The 19,348-nt window shown below is 39.9% G+C and overlaps 1 long non-coding RNA gene across 1 annotated transcript in view; it reads right to left on the bottom strand.

Moving 5' to 3' along the window:
* The window catches only part of LOC124849587, a 54,097-nt gene that overhangs the window by 17,493 nt on the left and 17,256 nt on the right, over positions 1-19,348 (bottom strand). Inside the window, exon 2 of the long non-coding RNA XR_007030068.1 lies at positions 4,417-4,483. This is a non-coding gene — a long non-coding RNA (uncharacterized LOC124849587). The remainder of the gene's footprint in view (positions 1-4,416; positions 4,484-19,348) is intronic.

Raw genomic sequence — 19,348 nt, forward strand, 5'->3', positions numbered from 1 at the left:
GCGCTTTATGCTCCTATCATGATTCTCAAGGGCGCAGAGCTCATGACATGATAATGACATCTTTGGTTTTTTTGGGGACACAGTTTGGCAGACAAGCAAAACACCAAAAACTATAATCCCCTGAGGAACCATCAGCATCCCAGAGGAACTGAGGTCATAGTTTTAAAGAGTGATCAAAGGTCTGCCTGCTGTATCTTCATCGTTATAACTTCAGGTCTCAAGTTCATTTCTTTGGCTTGAAAATTTCTTGTTGAAAGCTCAACACTCAAAACAAGAAAACCCCTGTTACACCATTAGGGTTAATTTTCTCAGACTTTGGAAAGCTCCCAGTTAAGCTACAGAATTTGATATGCAACTTTAAATAACGTTTCATAGACCAAGTTGAAGCCCATGTGACAATTAAACTGATCATTGTGGTGTGATTTTTATGAAGTATTTAATACTATACATACCGCCTTGAAGCAATGGAAAGTTAGTAGCACTGAACAGTTAGTTGCCTGCTCATTTATAAAGACTTGAAGCCGGATTCAACAGTTTCAATAGATTCTTTAGTTAAACCACCAGAAAATGTCAAGAAATATCAAAACATGCATAGAAAGTGTAGTAGTATTAGAGGTTAAAAAAGTAAGGAGTATTCCTTTAATATCAAGTGGACTTTCAACTGCACTGTTATCAGTATCGCTGACTTTGGGAAACAATGCATATGTATTACATCTTCTACTACTCAGCACCATTTGTCCCCCCCCATGCTTTCTTGTGCACCCCTGCTTTTCTGTTACAGGCCCTACCCTGAGGCCTTTAATAAGTACATTTACGCTAATAATGGATTATTGATCATAATGAATCAACTACCTTTACACCAATGTCAGCACCTGTCCTGCTGAGTCAGAAGTTTGGCTGGGGGAAAAAAAAGTCCCCAGAATTCCTCAGTGCAGCAGACACAGAAAGGGCCCAGAGCATTAGTTACTGTCACATTGATAAATGGCTGGTAAAAGACTGGGGACCTCTGTGGTTGGCTTGAGAACATGGACTCCAGACAAAGGCCACTGGTTTCAAAGGCTGTGATTAAAGTGAGCCAGGAGGGGTTAAGCAGATAAGTGTGTGTTCCAGCGAGGAAGACCCGCCAAGTAGAATTATCCAGGTGGAGGTGATTACCAGGTAAGACATATTTTCCGCCTGCCGAACCTCGAGGAAAAGTTCAGAGCTTGCTCCGGGGAAAAGACAAGGACAGACTAGACATTTTATATCCAAGATATAGCAGGCCAAAAGGGAGCCATGTTACTTATTTGATAACATTTTTTCAACATATGGGGCGACGATAAAAAAATTCAATGTCGGGTTGAAATTGCATGGCAGCAATGTCACAGACAGAAATTCATGCCACAATGTGAAACTATCAAAGGCTGAAAGGTCTCATTCCCCAAGACCATTTTGAAAGAAGAACTTGGATGTTGAGTGGAGAAGGTAATGGTCCCTCTTCTCTCAACAACTATTATCAAAGGTACACTTACAATGCCCTTCTATTCTCAGTGCACACTGGCCATCTTAAAAAAAGGATGTGTGCTATGGAATAACAAAAAAAAAAAGTTTAAAAAAAAGGTGCTTAGTGTGATGGAGACTATCAGAAAGATTAAACTGTCCTGGCACATTTTCAGGCCGATTCAAAAACACATCCGACTGGACAGGAAATTGACAATGTAATACCATATTTTGGAGCACAATTTGTCATTTTGTGACAGCATTCCTTGTCCCTATGAATTGCACTACTCTTGATGCAAAATGCAGCTGAATTGAACTGACAAGATTGAATTTTTCTTGACCAAGCCGAAAAATGAAAAAGGCAAGAAATGTGTTCATCAAGTGAGTGAAACACAACTGCAGCACAAGTATTTCCTCTTCCATTCAGACAGGAAAGGAAAATAATGGTGCAATTACGTGAATTATACACAAACCTGAGTTCTTCCATAAACATGCATGCATTTCCACCCATTTCCATGTGTGCAGTGTGGAAAGGTGTGGCAAAGTTAACAATCGTGTGACCAGATGACCTCGGAACAATAACATGTCGTGAACATTCCCTAAAGACAAATTCAGTCAATTTTGCATCGCAGATAGGTTCTATTGTTTATTTAACTTTAGTATTTCCCCTAATATACTTTCTATTGTATCAGCACATTATCATGCAGATTACAGTATTTGCTTTTTTTTATACTGCTATTTAAAAAAAAAACCAAATAAACAAAATAGAGATTCTTTTTGTTTTTTGGTTTGGCCATTATTGACAGAAGCCTAGCTGCAGCTGAGCTGAATCCTCACACAATGCCTGTTTTAGTCTGCATTGCCTCCAGAGCACGTCTCCGCGGTCACGCACCAACAACCCGACTGAAACGACTAGTGAATAAATAGGTGCAGCTCATTGTCGTGTCTCGTCTCCCTCTGCTAAACATGGAAATACACAAACCACTGATTGCACAAAGGGGACAAAATAGTGGGAGGGCAAATTAAAAGACTTGGCAGTCAGTTTCTGCCAAACCGGCAGTTGGATGTTTGTGCTTGCCGGCACACATTCCTCAGGCGTCCCACCCTATTATTATTAGAAGTGTGTCTATGTGTGTCAGGGTCCATGAGCATGTGTGTGTGTGTGTGTGTGGTACAAGGCATGCAGAGTTTGTCGAGGAGCAGTGTCTGTTTGCCATGTTAAGCCACTGTGCTTACGCTGTGTCATTCAGCTGCCATGCTTGACTTGGTATATTAGAAAATTCATTATTAGACACGTGGTGGTGATTTAGAGAAGAGCAGGGATTCCAAAAAATTGTAAATTGATTTAAACTTGGCTGCACAAACTCTGTCCTTGAGAAGAGGAACAAAGATGAAATGCTACCAGAGGAAAACCTCTCAGATGATGGACAAATGAATAAGGTTGCTAGCAGGGATTCACAGACATCAGTGCAGTGTTGATACTGTACATAAATATTATTTATACAAGGGATTAGGAGAATGAAAGTGGATAATCTTAAATAATTGTTTTGACAAATAGATTATTTAATAAGAGTTAATTGTTAATTAATTTAAGTAATATAGGATATTGATGCCCTTTTATCACCAGTAAATAGACTCTCTGCATACAACAAATATTTCTCAAAATGTTGAACCTTCCTTTGTTCCATTTACTACAATCTCTAGAAAGGTTGACCTGAAATAAAGAGATAAAAAGCACTAGATTCTGAGTTATGAGGCTTTACTGCCTCCCTGAGTGTCACAGTGAGCATGTGTTCAGCTGAGACAGGACTCATGTTTACCACATTAAACCATGTCTATGCAGAAAAGGCTACAGTCAGAAATCAATTTCACCCCCTAGAATCTGCATTCCTCTAATTCTACCTTATATTGACTGGGCTCCAGGTATGTGAATCTATTTTAACACAGGCAGTGTGACCTTGGATTCAAATGAAGCACATTATTCAGTAGAGAAAATTAGAAAATATGTGTGCAAGAGCATGGACACTGATACACACCCCCACACAAATATCTGCACACCATGTAGAAACACCTCCCACCTCCCGCACTGCTTCCCCAGCAGAGACTGAGGCCACACAGCTCGCTGTGCCATCACTCCTCTGCCTCGGCTGTGTATTTACCACTCAGAGACAAATGCTCTCCTGGTACTGTAGCACTTTAATGAACCTTAGGGGGTCTGAAGGATGCACATTTATCAGCACAGTTTTATTTCAATTCACCGCTACTTCCCTGTGTACACACACATGCACACACACAAAGATACGGGACATAAAAAAACACTTTGAAACCCTAATGAAATACTCCATTATGAGGCAGGGACGACTGCAGTTTCCAAGCAGCCAGCCCAAAAGGGAGACAGCGAGATAAAACCACCACAGCTGGAACAACTGACGCTAAATGGAGAATGACAGCAGCAAGCATGTTGTTGGGAGGAATGTCTAAAAACTGAGATGGACTATGTTCGAGAAAATGTTGGCTACGACTGCAATGGGAAGCCTGCTGGATTTAAGGAGAGGAATCCTTGATGAATTTCACACCTCTATTAGAGCTTTATTGTAGACCTTTTGGAAATGTAGTTGAACACGTGATACTAATGACATTAACAAACGCTGTAATTAGTAACACCTGTCATTACCTATTGTTTGATGTCAAATGGCGGCTATGAAAAAGGTCTTGATTCACACACATTTTACATAAAGGGGAAATCTACAGCATATAAGAGCTTTGCCCCAATTCAGGGGCTGACTTGGTGCCACAAGGCCGTCCCATTTTCGAAGCTGCGGCAGTTAGGCAGTTAGCACTTTCATGTTGACTGATCTCATCCACGCTTGTCACATTTTTTCTGTGGACACTTTTCTGGCTCTGGCACAACGATGATATCCCCATCCCAAAGCTTACCTCCTGCACAAAGCAGTGATGGCATTGGCTGTTTTTCCGCCTGCGAAACAGCAGCACAAAGTGAGACCTGAAAAAAATAAAATAAAATAAACTCATTGCCATGTTGGTCGCAGTTCTGAAGGTATGACACTTAACAGCATCAAGAAAATACATTTGCATCTCTCTCTTTGTGGAGATGGACTGTAGTTATCACTTTAGGTCTGATGACTTGTGGGTTTTGACTATCAAATAACCTAAAAAAACTGATCTGTTCAGTCTATAATAACTATGAAAAATACCCTTCACAATTTCCTAGAGCTCAGGATGATGTTTTCAAATTGCCCCAATATTCGAGATATTCAATTAACAATATTCTAAAAGCAAATCCTCAAATTTGAGAAGCTGGAAACAGCAAATGTTTGGTGTTTTTGCCTCATAAATTATCAAAGACGATCAATTATCAGCAGTGTTAACTGACGGATCAGTTAATACAACATAACACTATCAGCTTGCATGAGCTTGTGTGCATGTGTGTTTGTGTATAACTGCCTGATGGCTTGGTTAAAGATTCTGTCCAGAGTTGACAGATGAGGCCACAGCTGCCCATTAAGGAGCCACTTACTGTAACTTCCCCTCTGACTAATCCATCCCATCAGCCACCATACTGACATTTAGGCCAGTGGCTGGCGTCTAACTGTGCATGAACACACACACACACAAATACATCTCATAAGATCAATTAATTAGTCGCTGACCACTCATTTATCCTCCTCTTATTCAGCCCTCATTTGCTGCCTTGTGGTATCGAGGCACATCTGTAAGTCCTGTGATGTGTGTGCACAACCTCAGTCTCAGACACAGTCATTTCATTTACTGGATCAATTATCCTAAAACATTTGTTCCAGTTTGCCACAGGGGGAAAACACCTGACACAAATGGAGAGAAAAGACGACTGGTTTGATGAATTTGCATCAATGTGAGCTGGCAGCTCTAACCTTGGCATATGGCATCTTGTACTCTTTGAGCAGAATGCGGTTAGTTTAGACTAGAAGTTGCCAACTGTGTGTGGCAAAACACAGAGATTACAATGGAGATGATTAAGACCCCGGAGGTACAGGTTTGTCTTCATTCAGATCACCTGTCCTGTGTGATTTCTCTCAAAGATGGCCACCGTTTCATCTCCATTATCTAATTAAGCTCATCAATTCAATTCTGTGTAAACCAATTTTGACTTAATCCATTTCGGTTTCAATGTTACGGTCAGTGCGATACAATAAACTAATATCAAACTTTTGGGTGGGTCAGTTTGTCTGGAACAGATGTTAACCTTCCTTTAATTTTGCAAATGTTTATTACACAACTAAAACATTTCAAATGAGTTATTGCCGATCGAAGTTTCAGTCCAATATTGTGAAAAGTTTTACTACAATTCCTAATGATAAACTCACCACTTACTTCTAAGAAATGTATTTCTTAAGTTATAAGTTATTATATTCATTAATAGCCATGTTGCCAAAATATTCTCCTGCGAGTGTCATTGAAGGAGACAAAACATGTCAAACCCTGCAGAATGAGATCTGACACAAGAGGCAGTCAGGTTGTTGTAGAATGTCTCTTGTTGGTCGCTGCCTTGCTGTGTAGTCAGCATGTGAGAATATTTTTCCTCTTGCTGGTTTAATATCAGTTATTATATGTTTAATTATTACTTAACTTTAAACAGCCCTTATGAAAAACCTCTGCACTTCTTCATACAGTGAGTTTACCATGAAATTAGCATCATCTGCATGATCCTCATTTAGGGATTTTTTTGGTGCAGTCATTCTTAAACACCAGTGCTGATGATTTTTAATTATCTTTACTTGTCCAGCAATTAAGCAACCAAATCTTGGAACAGGTTCTTTTTTTATATACTTGCAAAATGTATTTCTGGTAACAGCAAGTATTTTTGAGAGATGATTTATGAATAGTGTTGGTAGAATTAGAATAATTTTCTTATAACTGTTGCAGATGTTTTCGTAAATGATGATCACAGGGCTTGGAAAATAGATCCAAGAAAATGACTTGACTACGAAGTATTAGAGTCATTACAAACCTCTCAGCCAGTCTGACAAGTGCCGAAGTAAAAGTTCTCTGTTTACAACAATCCTCCCACACAAATGTTTCAACCAAGCATCTGTATTTTCACCACTCGCCACTTGTTAACAAACTGACACTCCGCTTGGCAGCAGTTCCCTGAGCTTCGGCCAAGCGGCCAAGCAGCCTTTGGAGAGTGTTATTGCTGACCGCCAGCTGGATTAGAGGGTTAACAAATTAGCAGTAAGAGGATGGGTCAGAGTACTGACTCAATCCCAATCTATGGCCGAGCCGGCTGAGAAGCTGCTAATCCACGGTCGGGTCACAACCACAAACACTGCAGGGTCACTGATGTCACAGAGAGCTGGAAGGCAGAGAGGTCAATCATGAGCTTTGTTTGGGCTCATTTTCCGATTGTCAAATTATACTATTAGAATTTCAATATCACTTCATGAAGAAAAAATGCCACCAGTGAGAGGGTACGGGTTTGAAAGTTAACTTACTTGCAATAGACAAAATGGCAAGCAGGAAAAAAATGAGAACCATACAAATGAATAATAACCTTTGCTTTTCACCTTCATATTTCACAGGACCTTTCCAAAGCATAACATACATTTTTTTTTTTCAAAAGCGATTGATTACTGGATTTCCATTATTTCCTTTTTTTTCCTTCCTCCTTTTTGTGGTTGTGAACAGAATTAATGAAAGAGACCTAAGCAATGCATCACAACAGATGACTTCTAAAAGAAACAACAAAGCCATCAAGATGTGTTTTCTGCTGTTCATTCTCTTCAACCCAGTCATTACCACACCTCAAATACAAAGTGTTTATGACGACAGGGTTCACGCACATGCATCATCACATGGTACAGTGAAAAGTGCATCGATCAAAACACACACACACACCCACGCCGAACAAATGCCAAGACAAAAGCCCCGGTGTTGTTAATCACGACGGGTGATTAGTGAAATCCATGTCACACTTTCCTTACATCTTATATTCCATTTCCTTTTCCTTAATAAAGACTGCTGCTAGCACAGACACACACAATATCGGATTAATTGCAATATGCTGTATCTCATTATGGCTTACTATTTCTGCCACGGCACAGCTTTGATGAGAGCAGAGAGCTTGTTTTCTGTACATTAGCTAAAAAACTGTAGTCTGTCAATGTCTGCTTTACGTTTCATTTTGAGTAAATCTCATCCATTCAGACAATATGTTAACAGCAGGTTGCAAAACCAATGTGAACGTACAGTAGTTTGAGCTCATTCCATCTAACATACAAGCTTCCTCTGTGGAACAGACACATTTTGGTTATTCTTGTCTGTAAGTGTGAAAAGACTGTCATGCCATCCTCCTCCCTCATATTGGGAAAAGGCTGAATCTCCATGGAAACCCTGACAATGTCACCTTCAAGGTCAGGAAATCCACCTTTATCTGATCGGTTCACTAGTTGAATCCCCAGACTGGAGATATTGAACATGAGAGCAACTGTATGTACTAGAATAATGTGATTGAACAGATGCAGAAAAATAGGGGATTTATTGTGATTCATTTTTACTGCAGCTGATCAAATAGTCAAGATATTTGTTACGTATAGGCTTGTGTAACATCTCGCTAAGGTGCAGTCTAAAACTGTGATTTTTAAGTCTGCAAAGTTAAGTCTGTAGGGTTTCTGCTGTCCTGATGTCAATGGGGAACTTGTTCCACCATTGAGGAACCAGGACAGAAAACAGCACCGGAGCGGTGTAGTGTGGGAGAACTTGGGTTGGGAGGAAGCCGGAGAAACCAGAGAAAAGCCAATGCAAACACGGGAAGAACATGTGAACCAAAAACCTTCTTGCTGTGGTCTGAGAGCGTTAACAATACATCACCATGCAGCCCAGAAAAGCTAATTTAAGAAAAGTGAAATACTCAGCTAATGCTAAAAGTCCTTGAAGTAAGATATCCCAGTAGTCAAAATACACAATCTCTTTATGCACATGCTCAGTGTATGTTAATGTTCACATGATAGTACGTATGCAGCCTCAGTGTATATTTCCCAGCAGCACCAGGTGCTTTCTTTAGCTTTTCAACTAGAAGAGTTGTTAGGAAACAGTGAAGACGACCATTTTGGGTTGTAAGGCTTCGAGGCCAATACATACAGTCATGTGGAAGGTGTTCCAACCCCAAAACAACTTCTACCATTGAAGGATACACACAATTTGCCTTGCATCAATGTATGCACACACAGGCAAACCAACACATTCCATCCGTGACGTTGCTGCTCTGATCCCCACTTCAGACCTGCAGGAAGTGAACCATGATGTGTGAATACTGAATATTTGTTCCTTACTATTATTGGTTACATGTTGGGCATGGCAGTCAATAGAGGTCTTTCCATTATAAGGCTTTGTATTTGTAAAATACATTACTTTCGAATTTGTTCACATAGCCACATTTCGAGACATGACAGGTTTATCTTTATCATAACCTTTTCAAAATATGTTGAAAATGAAATAAACATCGTTTGGAAAAATCTTATCATTTAATTCATGCTTGGCCATCTTTAGATGGTTTTTTTTTTCTTCACTCCTTTTTCTTTACCGGCTGAGGCAAAGAAGAGAAAAATATAAATCCTGGGCTTATCAGTCAAATGGGAAGTCAGAAGGGTTTCACCTCAGACAGTGCACACAAAGAAGATAAGGCACAAACACTGAATTGAAAATCTGTATAGTAAAAAGAAATAATTGTCTGCCGAGAATAAAATAGTCAAGTAACCAGGGGACCTTAAATTATACAAGATGTGATCAAGAATGGATTACATCGTGTTTCATCAGAACTGATGAAAATACTCCCAAAAGAGAACAGCAGAATGAAGCTAAATGTGTCAGTGCATAAAAACAAGTCCAATGCATTAACCCACAAGCGGATTCAAAGTAGGTTTAGCATGAGGTTAAGATCCCACAGGGGATATACACAACTTAGATGTGGGACGACTCTTCAACACAGCAGCAAAGCTAATGACAGTTCTATAACTCCTTCTTCTACCTGCAGCCTGCTAAATGTGCTATCCAAACGCCTAAGCCCCCAGTGCTAATGGTGCACACTCAACTGTCAGATTAAGGCTCATTTACCCCCATCAGGGTCTTCAATTACCAATGATTAAACCCCCTTTGGTTTTCTGTTTTAAGAGAAACAGAATTTGGCGAGCTGAGGAAGAGCGCTGAGAAAGAACCAAAACAAGAAGGTGAGGACCCAGATGGATCTTTAACTTTATAATATATATTTAAGCAGAAATATTCAGGGACTAAAGCATTAAATACTTTAATGCTTGCTATTTACAACTATTGCAACTGCTAAATGAAAAACATCCAAAGTAAATTAAAAATCATTTTCAGTGAGTTGGTATTGGCCTTCTCAAGCGACATAATTAGGCTACTGTAACAGACCTTCCATCTCATAAGTAACTCAGGTCAATTTTAGCTAAATGTCACTGTCATCTCTTGAATTACTCTCATGCTCCAAAATCAAATTGTTTAATTTTGTCTTGGTTATGAAAATATTAGCGTTGCCGACATTTTCTTTTGCATAAAGAAAATGGAACCATCAGATTCAGATTGTCTGAACCTTCAATTACACAATTCACTGAGTGAAGATCACCTTGAACATAAAATACCAAAAAGGCAGAACATAAAATATCACCAAAATTTATTTCAAAACAAAGCATTCATATGTAGAAATGTGGCAGACAATATATTAAAAAACAGTCTGTATAATTCATAATTCAACAGCACCACAAACTACAGACTCCACAATTACCTTTTTTTCCCCCAGACTCAACTTTACAAAACTATGTATCGATGAAGCAGACTGGGTGCATTAATAGGATTTTTAAATACTCCAATATATATCATATCAGACATCAAACTTTGCTTGAGTGGTTGAAGTCAAGGTCATTGCTTTATTCAGTGTAGTTAATTAAATTAAGAATTAATTAATTATTTATTTTAATATAGTTTTTGGGTGACTAAGGGGTTCTATTACTCGGTCAGGCTTTGCCCACACAGACGGAGCTTGTCAGTCTATCTCTTCACATGGGACTTTTACTATCGAGCAGCATGATCTATAGCAGCTGAGGACCGTGCTACTAAATAGCCCTAATCTCTGCAGATAGCCAAACCGAGGCATATTACAGCGGTAAACAGATAACAGGACACACTGACTCTATTACAGGAGGGTACCGGGCTCTGATTTAATATGTCATCTAGAGAAAACACTGAGCCACCCATCATCCCAGGAGCCTGCTTCTGGTCCACTGTGGTTGTCTGTGGTGTGTCAGTCTCACTCTGTATCTCTACTGCCCCTCTCCATCAGTTTAAGATTCACATAGTCTAAATGTATAAGTTCAGTATCTTTATAGTATTCATGAATCACAGATTTACACTGTTAAAACCTCATGTTCACAAAGGTGAACTGGTGACTTGTCTCAAAAGGACCTTCTCTGTCATGGACGATTTACTCAAAATGTTAGATATTATTATTTAGATAATATACCAGCACAATTATGTCCAAAGTGATTCTAGTTTGGTCAAGCACTCATGTTTAGCTGCAGTTGTGGGTGGGAAGCTGGCAACGTTTTTTGTTCCTGTTAAACTACAGTAGCATCTGTTACTAATTGGTCAGGGCACCTGCACAGTGGTGTTACAAGATGTCATAGATAGTGAAAGGCAGTACGTGTCTGACTGGAGCAAATAGAGTTAGCAGGGACCACAGTGTCACTACAAATTGGGCGCAAACAGGGGGAAGAGCATTGTGATCAAGCCTCTGAAGTTGAATAGCTGCAGCCTGGAGAAACAGACAAACAATATATATGTACATATAGGAACTGAGCTCTAGTAGGTGCTCATCTTGTTTTTTTCCAATCCAAAATGGATTCATAAGGAACGAAAGCCATTTATAATTCATCCCTCTCCCTCCACTTCTTTCATCTGTCTTGGTCTGCTGTGTGTCATGCAGGAGCAGACCAAGGGTGCAGACACTGTAGACAGTATCTGCCACTCCACCTCCGCCCCTGTTCCTTCCATCAGCTCATGTTCAACTGAGATGAACAAAAAAAAAAATAATATGGGTAGACAAAAACTCAGTGTGAAGGAACTCAGTCGTCTCTGGTGTTTCTTGAGCTCTCTGCGGTCACTTTGTCCAACAGAAACACTGCTATACAAAGGCACTCAACCCTGCATGTATTTGCATTAACAAACAAACACACAGACACAAAGTGTAGCTTTCATGTCATCCATGAGAGATCTGAGTGTTTGCTCTGGTCTCGCTTAGGAGAACATAAAGTAGGTACAGTCACTATATGGGTGGTGGTTTGTCATGTTTCATTTTCCTCTTCAGTCTACCTCAGACAAGCATTGCAGTTTAGGGAGAAGACAGAGAGCCAGGTGGCTCACACGGTCCTCAGTCTCTCATATTATAAAACACATGTGCAAACACAGCCACACAAATGCCAAACACAAAGATATAGCACCAGCTTGCTGTTTATCTTGTGTGAGTCTGTAGGGAAGGATTTAACTGGGCACCAATGATCATGTTCATGGGAGCGTTGGAGAGAAAAATAGGATGTTTGTGCATCACACACACGCTGAACAACTCTCACCCGTCCAAATCATTTTGAAATAGGCCAACAAATCTTGGCTTCCTGAATTCAGCTCCTTTTTAGTTTGTGCTCTAATGCCAATGCACCTGCAAGTAGCCCAGTTGACACAGAACGTCTCCTATAGATGTGATGTAAAACTGGTCCTGACTCGTGAGCCTGCGAAGGAGTTCCTTGCCCTAAATATTGCCAGGTAAATTAACTGTAATTTGACTTGTAAATGAGACATCAATCCCCTTTGAATGAAGATAAATGATGGGAAGTGTTAGGCAAAATTTGCAGCATAAATCAACATTAAAGAGTTTTTCCTGCTCTGCCGCAGTGTTTGCATGTCTGTTAATCGGTGGCAGTTTCGAGATGTGCCAGGGGTTACATATGCATCCCGCCCCCGCATGTGATGTTTTTCTAATTACTCTTTAAATTTAAAAAAAATAAATAATAGAATGCGTCTCTATCCGAGTGTGTCGCTGACTACGCTACCACCGGCTGCCTAAACATACATCACTCTAATTGGCTCAAATGGTTTTAATATATGCCACCATGTTGCCTTCATGGATCAGCAGTGTCGCCCTTTGAAAATCAATACAGGAACGTCATGCTGGGACAGTGGAGTGTTACGTTCAATAAGCAGCTCAATGACTTTGGTATTTCACCATTAATCTTTTTGCTATCCACCAGCGCTGAGAGCAGTAATTGGCAGTAATTAGAGGAACATTACGGCCTGAGATACACAGGAAGGGTTTAAATATTCCAGGATGCACAGTGTTGTGTGTGCGTGTGTGTTTAGTGAGATAGTGGACAGGTATAAATGTGTCCGGTGAAATATTTTTGTAATTATAGAGACTGTATCCTGACACAGTGGGTGGGGGATGGATGCTGCAGGGCAATGATGCTGAATCATTAACATGAGGCTCAATTTTCCAGTGTGTTGGTGACATGGTGACACCTGAAATCTCTGGGGAACTGGCAAACCGCATTTTGTGGCATTCACAGCAAGACTTTAGAGCAGCCAAATAAGTGACTGTTATTGCAGTGCAAAAGAGCATCTGAATTCCAGAACACTTACTTCAAAGGCAAACTGATAAAATTATTAAACCTCTTGAGTTGATCAACTTTTTGAGAAATATCAGCACATTCAAAAAAATTAGGTGATTTAAGATGTACACTGAATTGTAATTCAGAGCAAAAAATAGAGATTTACTACAATTCACTTTAACATGAAAGTGAATTAATAGAAATAAAAATAGCAAATTAGAGGTTGCAGAATGTAAATTGCATAAAATAGGATATTCATAACTAACTACGTCACAATACAATCCACATTCTATGATTAGGCATTTTGATTTCACCTCCTTAAATAGGGACCCTGATGTTGCATCTGCATATCTGTGATATCTTCAAAAAGATAGCTTGACAACTATCCCCCAAAAACTGGTGGAGTATGTTCTATACATACCATATTGGATATAAAAACTGTCCTAGAATTCTAGTCTTCATTTTCTCTTTTGAATCCAGCACAACCGACCGACTCTGAGACATGATATACTGAATCACCAGCACAATGTCCTTGATAAAGCTCTACTGGGGGGTCTCCTTATCATTCCCTGAACTGATGTGTTCTCTATCTATATAGTCTATCTGAGATTAAAAGACAGAGAAAAACAAACCATATTGCCTGCCAGGAGACATAGATCACTGACAGCATGGTGGAAATGGAGGGGGACATCTTGCCAGGAAATATTCACACTTCCTCTCTCCCGGTCTTCTTCTGTCTTCCTCACTCTCAGCCCAGATGTCCTATGATAAAGCAGCTGACCAGGACATTTCAGCTCATGTCATTGATCTTCATTTGGAGCCATGAAATAGTTCAAGGAATGATGAACGTGGGTTCTCAGTAGCCATGTACCATTGTGGTACAGAAACATCTGCCGCACTAGGATTCTGACCATGCCTAAAAAATAAACCCCGGCCTTGGGTTTTTGCTACCTTATCACACCATTACAGCTGTTGGTGCTTAAAGAGGCTCAGCTGACTTCCTGTGTGCATGTGTGTGCGCATGGCGGAGTAAAGCCATTCACCGAGCGAGACGGACAGAAGGGGAGCATGAAGACAAATAATGGAAATGTGAAAGAAAGAATGATTCTAAAACTCGGTGGTGACCGTGGAACACTCTGGTTTGCTTTTTTTTATTGTTTTATGCCATTAATGTCATTTTAATATTCATGTGTTTATTCTGGAATCATCTGCATGTCTGCCATCACACACAGTTGTGTTAGGCAGACACATGGTTTATAAACAGTTGGACAGAAGAGCGATTCATGAAGTGCCCAAGCAAAGTGACGTGACATCTGGACAGCGGTCAGATAGGAATACCTGTTCCTGTGGAGGAGTCCATGATAGTGCATTTCATCTCCACCTGTTCAAATATTCATCCACAGGATATTATCTTCCACTTCTCCTTAAAGTGAATATAAAGATCAAGCGATATCTTCATGCAACACTGCACTGCATAAAACAAACAAGCTCCTTTGCCATGAAAATAAATCTAAATAAAAATGATCAGGAGGGCCGTGGGATAAATATGGGATGTTGATGCAGTATGTACGCGTGATGCAGTACTTTGAATCAGGAGCAGCACAGACCAGATGACTGTTCAGTGGTGTGTGGAATTCCCATCCAGGCACGTTTAATAGAATGGCTGTTGTGGTGGCCATGTTATATTTGAACCTTAAAGTAAATAAACCAGGAGCCAGGAGGGGGACAAACATGCACATACAAAAGGCTGAGAAAAATTAGAATTTGCTCTCAAGGAATGCACTCAGACAGTTGCACACACAGACACACAGGATGCATAATTTATTAGATCAAATTCAACCATGCATGGTTGCAGGATAAGATAATCCTTTATTAGACCCACTATGGGGAAATTTGCTTTGCACTTGTCCAGTGTATCACAATATTTGCTACAATACTACTACTACTACCCACTTTGTTATTTGATTCTTCTTTGATTTGTGGGAAGGAAACACCTTAAGGAGTGACAATCTCCATCCCAAAAGGAGAAGTAAAATCTCCCGACAGTGAGGAGTCTCCCACAGAAGCAGTCTAAACAGAGTCTGTGTTATCTTAAATATTTTGTCCTCTATAGCTCATAATAGCAGGCCACATACTTGGTGCATCTCTTTTCTGTGACTTACAGGTTATTTTATCTCAAGTGTTTAATGCTGTATGTAATAACGTTATTGTCTCTAATGGCCTCGACTTACAGTAGAATTTGTACCGAATGTTACATTGTCAATACACTTAAGGCGATTTGTACTTTAAGCTGATGAATTTAACCTTGAAAAAGACCAAAATTTATTTCAGCACTGACCAACAGATGAAATTCATTCATTAAGTCCAATGTGAAATGAGAACAGTAAAACTCAGACTGCAGGATCTAATGAAAAATAAAACATTAACTCCAGGCTACAGCGGGATGGCCTCCTAAATGTTTCTGAGCTTGAAGCTGACAATTATTACTTTGGTTTCCTTTCAACAAATAAATTGGAAGCCAACTGACCAATGGTGCAGATGCTGACTGAACCTTGAAAAAAAGATTTCCTGCCTTTACACTCAATCAATCGCTGTTAAACATGTAACTGATAACATCACCGACCTAACATGACCCATCCTGTTCCCTCGATAGTCCACAAGCCCATTTCCTCAAGTACGTCATTAAGCTTGCCTGTCCATTTAATTCAGCCATAATTCACTTCTTTCCCTGCCATCATCATGTCTCTTTTCAAAACCCTCTCCTGTGTTCTTTAGAATGAAATGTTAATTAATGTTAGTCATATTAACAGCTCTCTCCATTATAATACACACAAAATGAGAAACATGAGTTTTTATTTTGGCTGTAGAACAAAGTTGTTTTGGGATCCACAGGGTATCTTAATCGGACATATGCATGGGAATCATGGCTTCCAAAAATCTAAAGCTCTGACCCTCATTTGGAATAAAAAAATGTACTTGTGTTTGTATTCTTATTCTGAATTGATGAGCTTGAACGTGAACATGTATGCATTCCTTTCTATGCTTGCAATTTTCGTATGTGCGTACATATGCCAGGGCAGCATGTGATCAAATCGGCTGATTGGCGGTGACAAATTCAACAATGAAACATGAAATGTCTGGGAATTTCCAAGAACACAAACAAGTAAAAATGGGGAAAGAGAGGGAACAAACCCTCAAGGGAGCTCTAAGGGCTGCATAATGAGTTGGCAGGCCTGGAGAATTAAAAGTCTCCGTACCAAAAAAAACTGTCTGACAATTCTCACTGATCTCTCTCTCTCACACACACACACACACACACACACACACACACACACACACACACACACACACACACACACACACACACACACACACACACACACACACACACACACACACACACACACACACACACACACACACACACACACACACACACACACACACACACACACACACACACACACACACACACACACACACACACACACACACACACACACACACACACACAGAGAGACACACCTTGCTGTGTTTACTTTGCTATAAGAATGTGGAGAGCTCTTTTCAGGGCCACACCGTTTTACACCGATAATTGAACAGTGTCTGGATTAAATAAGGTTGCAATCTGAAATACCACAAAAAAAACAGCAGCTCATTTCCATGAACTGGGGGTTAATTAGAGGCAAATACTGTAGTTTGAATTTTAAAGAAACACTAGGGGGGGAAACATTGACATGACATTTCAGAATGGTTGTCAAATGTAGGCTACCATGTAAAAGTCCTGCTGACATGGCTTTACAGATTCTGAACTGCCTTCACACTCCACGGTGAATCTTGCTGGAATGTAAATCATCTGTCCAGCTTCCCTCTAAACACAGAGGCAAATAAACAGAAACAACCCACGGCAGCAGCAATAAATGATTTTCTGGCTTGTGGTCAAGTTTTACTTACCCTGTCCACAACAATACACAGGAGAACTTTACTGAAAAGAGTATTTTATAAACACAGGACCCATGATGTACATTAACCATCAATGTTAACAGATTGTTTTATGTTAGGACAATATTATCAGTCCATTTTTGGTGCTGTTATAGAGCATTAGACATTTTTTCTGGTTATTGTTTGGCTCCTTCCCAGATTCCAACATGAAGTTATGCTCTGCTGTAGATCCTTTAAACAATAATAGTGTGTTTGACAGCTGTGTCTTTAGATTTATTTCAGCTGAACTTTTCAACTTTAACATCTGCCTTGTGCTCAAATAGTCCTCTGCACATCAGTAATCTTCAGCAGATATGTTGAGGGGAAGTGACACTAAAAGATTTGGACAAGAAGGGGTCAGCAGAAGGGATTATCTGGATAATGTTTTTTGGGACGTGAGTGGAGGGGATAGCCCACGACCCTGACCTCAAACATGTCCACCGCCATGCAAAACAAGCAAACGTCGTCAACACGCTGCTCTGAGCCTCTGCAGAGTCACGCAGAGTTCAGAGTGCTGGAGAAAATTTTTTGTTTCTACGAAAAACAAGTATCCTTTTAAACAGATCAACAAATGCGAAAAAAATTTTACAAAAACCAAAATCAAAAAGGCTGTATGAAAGCCTTAACCCACACACAACACACACAGATGAGCTTCAAGCAAAATCAACTGATCACTGATACTATAAGCGGCATATGACATAACCACAGACCTCAGTTCAGCTAAGGTTCATTACACAACCCTGTGCTCATACCGTCACAAGAAGTAACATTAGTCACCATCAGGTTGTCATAGTGAAACAAAACAACGCCTGTCTGATCAGGGCAAGAAGTGTGTGTTGACTTAACTGAGCAACTTTTGGAATCCCCCAAAAAAGTTCAGTGTCACTATCCATTTCAAAATAAATAAATACAATTATTTATATCACTGTCGCTTTGAAAATCCCCATAACTTCTCATTGTGTTTGTGGTCCTGGAGATGTACATTTATATGGGGTTGTTTTTAATGGCCTTAAGAAAAGAGAGTGAATTTAATGACCCCCGGAGCCCATGCGAACCATTTAATTGAAAAAATAAATAAATATATATATGGTTATATAAATCTGAATTTACAATGTGTCATCTTCAGTTCTTTAAGTATCTCTTCTGATATCCGCAAACAGGAACACCGAGTGATTAGAAATGATATGCTTAATAAACTCCAGACCTGAGGAGGAATTAATATGGCAAATTGCTCCTCTCTTCCAGATGATCCGGTTACACAAACCAGCATGAGAAATGCCCTGCCTATTAGGATCTGTGCTTTACAGCGGCCATAAAGAGTAGAGGACGGAGAGGAGGAGACTAACGGTGGCCGACCTAAACCAAGCTCTGTTCTATTCTAATTAAAACCTGCAATCCATTCATTTGCTCCCACAAGGACTCTATGGAAAGCAAAAGACAGAGGCCTGATTCAAATGAATGGAGGAATTAAACACAGAAACAAAAAGGCCACAGCCGTAGATAATTGCAGAGGAAAAGGCAGCTCAATTGAAAGTGACATCACCAACATAAACAGCCTTCTCAGATGAGGGCACTTCCTGAATCAGGCGCCTCGTATTTAGAGCGAGGAAGTAAGTGAAAGTCAATGCGATTACAGTACAGCAGGCCAGTATAATAAAAGCACGGCTTGTTAGTAATTGTTGGAGTGAACTGGAATGGTGGGGGTAATTGTTGTTACTTGCTCATGCCATGTTACCAGATGAGAGAAGCTGCATCATGACGGTTCTGCTTATTTGACCTTAAGAGCTACTGGCAACTGCTATGTCCTCAGGCTACAGGGTCTGGTGCTGTGTGTACACGAGTGTGCATATGGGTGTGTGCGCGCACTTGATATGATTAGTGGTAAAGCAAAGTAGAAGATCTAGGCCATGAGTGTATAACAAATACACAAGCTTTGCTGGTGTGCGACTAATGACAGGTTCATAAACAGGCCAACTCAACATGAACCATGGAGAAGCAAAACATGCAGCTTTTTGGTAATGTGCTGCTCCTTTGTTCCATCATAAATTTAGGTTGACGCAATAATAACTAATGGAAAGCAGACATATTCAATGAGTTAAATAAGTAGACATTTTTTTCTGCCTTGATCAGTTTCCACTAACTACCTCAACCAATTTACACAAATGCCAAATCGATTATTTCAATGTGATAAGTAAATGTATTCAGTAAAAAATGCAAATTTA

This window comes from Scophthalmus maximus, chromosome 18 (assembly GCF_022379125.1).
Source record: "Scophthalmus maximus strain ysfricsl-2021 chromosome 18, ASM2237912v1, whole genome shotgun sequence".
In the NCBI taxonomy this organism is placed as follows: Eukaryota; Metazoa; Chordata; class Actinopteri; order Pleuronectiformes; family Scophthalmidae; genus Scophthalmus; species Scophthalmus maximus.